Consider the following 3,841-nt stretch of genomic DNA (forward strand, 5'->3'; position numbering starts at 1 on the left):
TGCTTAAAGACCTCCAAGGAAGGAGATTTCACCGTCGAACAGCCCTTACTGTCAGGAAGTTCCTCCTAATGTTGAGGTGGAATCTCTTTTCCTGGAGCTTGCATCCATTGCTCTGGGTCCTTGTCTCTGGAGCTTCAGAAAACAAGCTTGCTCCCTCCTCAATAGGACACCCCTTCAAGTATTTAAACAGGGCTATCATATCACCCCTTAACCTTCTCTTCTCCTGGCTAAACATACCCAGCTCCCTAAGTCGTTCCTCATAGGACATGGTTTCCAGACCCGTCACCATTTTAGTCACCCTCCTTTGGACACACTCCAGTTTCTCAATGTTCCAGGTGGGGCCTGACCAGAGCAGAATATAGTGGCACTATTACTTCTCTTGATCTAGACACTATACTTTTATTGATGCAGCCTAAAATTGCATTGGCCTTTTTAGCTGTCGCATCACACTGTTGACTGATGTTCAACTTGTGGTCTACTTGGACTCCTAGATCCCTTTCACATGTACAGCGCACCCACATATGTGGGTGCGCTATAGATGGTTTTGAGTACATGTACTCAATCTGCAGAAAGGGCGTGGGGTGCAAGGGGTGGCACATCCCATTCAGATGAATGGGGTGCGCGACCATGGCACTGCCGTGCGCACGAGCCCCATTCAAATGAATGAGGCTCGAGCATAGGTGGAATTCACATTAAGCGGGGGGTCCAGAATGGATCCCCCGTGTAAGGCAAGGGTCCACTGTAGTCTTGTTCAGCCAGGATCCATAATTTCAAGCCTGTTCTACCAATAAATGTGCATATTATATTCAGAGGTTGGGAAAGCTACTCATTTGGATTGTAATACCTAGAATCCTAGTGGTGATGCTGGCTGGAGTTTTCTGGAAACTGTAGTCCAAAAAGATAAATTTTCCAAGGCCATGCCCACAATTTTTACATTTCAGTTTATATTACCTGCACACCATTTTTATTCTTATTCCAGTTGTTCCTGGCAACTTCCAACCCATCACTGCTCAGCTTCATGAAAAAACATAGAAGCCCTTCTGTGTCTTATAGTGAGAGCATTTCCTACTTCCATGCCTCAGACCACAGAAAAGGATTAACTGTGTATTTGCTTTTGCCCAAGCATGTTGTGCTGCTCAGTAGGAAACAGGTATAGGGGGAAATGCCTACCTTGTTACAGTGTTTTCAGATCACCATAAACATGGGACTCATCCTTAGTGCCCAGTAACCTGAAACAAGCAGACCTTTCTTAATTGAGCCAAATGTTCCTAATTTTTTAACAAAATTTCAAGTCAGGGGTTGCCACCCTCTTCATCAATTTCTGTTTCTTTTCTGAATATGCCATTATAAGAGATTAAAGTTAGTGCAATTTGTTAATTTAAGAAAAGGATCATCATCTATTCTGTGTCCAATATCTAGCCCAATAAACAATTCTACAACCCTGGTACTCTTCATGATCATCCTGTTTTTTTCTCTATTTCTAGTAATAGTGTATTTCTTGAAACCTGATACTCAAGTATCTTCCCTTGCCCACTTCATCTTGCAAATTGTTGTTGCATATCTTCAAGTCATTTCTGACTTATAGCAACCCTATCATGGGGTTTTCCTGGCAGAACGTGTTTAGAGAGGGTTTGCCTTTGCATTCTTCTTGAAGTTGGGAGTGTGTCACTTGACCAAGGTGACCCAGTGGGTTTCCATAGCTGAGTGGTGATCCAAACTGAGATTTCCCAATGTCCAAGTCCAACATTCAGAACAGTGCTCCACACTGGCTCATCATCTTGGGAATGCATGCATCAAACTGCCTTACAGGTAGAAATCCCAGATTTAGTGCCTGTCGTCTGCAGGTAGGGCTGGGAATGGCCTGTCTGAAACCACTGAGGTGCACAGTGCCAAGGCAGATGAACCAATGGAGCAATTCAGTATGACAGCTTCTTTTCTTAATTTTGCCAGCTCCCACTCTCACTGTGTTCTTAACTACAATAGCTTCTTCTATGCAATGAAGCTAGAACTAATATTGTAATAACTGCATGACGACACCAGCTTGGAATGCAACCCAAATATAGTAGGCCCTTGATATCTGCTGGGGTTTGGTTCCATATACTTAGTATTTTCAAAGCACAGATGGTTGAATCTGTGGATAAAGAATCCATGGATACAGAGGGCCAGCTGTATATTTACAGTATATGGCAGTAAAGGAGATCAGAACCCCCAGGTCATGGACCTCTTGAGGTCTGAGCTTCTTGGATCCTGGATGGTAGTAGTGGTGGTGGTGGGGTTACAAAATAAAATTTTGATATTTCAACAGAAGAAAGGACAGTTGCGTGTGTTGTAAATGAAGGAGTGCCAGTTATCCATCTTGTTCTGGGGGCCTAGGGCCAGCTTTTAGCAACCATCCATATACCTGGGATTAAGACCCATTAAACTCAATGGGATGTACTTTTAAGTAAATATGTTTAGGATTGCATTGTTAACCAAATATTGATAAGACACTGTTCTAATTTTTGGCTTGGATCCAAACATAACTTGCCTTTAGGTTCCATTAAAATCAAAGAGACTGTAACAACCAACCTTCCCCACTGCCAACAGTGGAAATCATATATTCTCATTTCTTTTTAGAGTGTTGTGAATAATCATCCTTGTAATGGAGGAATGGTACTGTGAACAATATCTGTCTTCCCATCAGGCAATCATATTTGTTTGAGCTCAAATGATAGTCATGTGTGCTTATATGCATGTGTGTTCGTGTTTCAGAATTCTTATGATTTAAATTTTCTTGCAAATAAATGAAAATAGTCCTATTCCCCTATTACCTCCTGATGAGTATGTTGGAGTTAATGGGAGAGAGTAAGCGCTGTTTGTCAGGATAATTACTTTTTAAAAAAGTATCCTTCAGATATTAATTTGGAAGCAACACCTTTTAAACACATTAGTGCTGATACAGTGAGACACACAGGAAACACTCTAGAAACCACTGTACCCCAATGCCCTTATTTATTTGCAACTACACATGCACATAAAGGACAGAGTCCACTACCATTCCGGAGCTGCTCCTATTATTAGTCTTGAGCTTGGTCTGCAGCAACAACACTTCCTTACATCTGCAATCACACTAGAATAAACAGCAGCAATAAAAGCTTTGGGTTATCCTTGTGGGAGAATCTGGCAAGAACAAACCATCTACAGGAAACTGCATATTGATCCATTTCTGAAGCAATGTTATGATATGCACAGTTCTCTAAAAAAATGGCCATTTGGTCAAGTTTATAATGTCACTGCAACAATGACATAGGCATTGTGTTGTCTGCACAAAAGCTTGAGTAGCATACAGATTGAGTGCTAGTTTGTCCCTCCACAGGCTGCTGTCTTCAAGGAGCCTGTTCCTGGAGAGGACTAATTAGCAAGCCAGAGACTTTAATGAGATTACTTTGGGTATTGATTGAACTCTGTTGCTATTTTGGGCTCCTGCTTAAACTAGTCTTGGTTGGAAATAGTAACAGGTGCCATTGCTCACTGGCATAATGCACCAACTCCTAGCAGAGCTCAACTCTTGCTAAGGAATCAACCTGCTCAGAGGTCCTCACCAACAGGAGGGAAGGTTTGGATTTCCAATTCTTCTGTTTCCTTCTTAGTTTAGGACACTGATAATAAATGCAAGATATGTAGCATCCTGCCATGAAGTTGAGTGAGGTTGGTCATTTTTCACATTTGCAATCACATGGAAAGAAAGGAAAAGGCACACAAAAATTATTTTGCATAACCAGATGATATATATGAACAGAAGTCCATGTGATGGCTATTATTTTCCAACAAGTCTACAATTTTCCATCATACATAAATGAAA

Source organism: Sceloporus occidentalis, unplaced genomic scaffold (genome assembly GCF_023333645.1).
Source record: "Sceloporus occidentalis isolate IW3139 unplaced genomic scaffold, rSceOcc1.0.p SCAF_2, whole genome shotgun sequence".
Taxonomy (NCBI): Eukaryota; Metazoa; Chordata; class Lepidosauria; order Squamata; family Phrynosomatidae; genus Sceloporus; species Sceloporus occidentalis.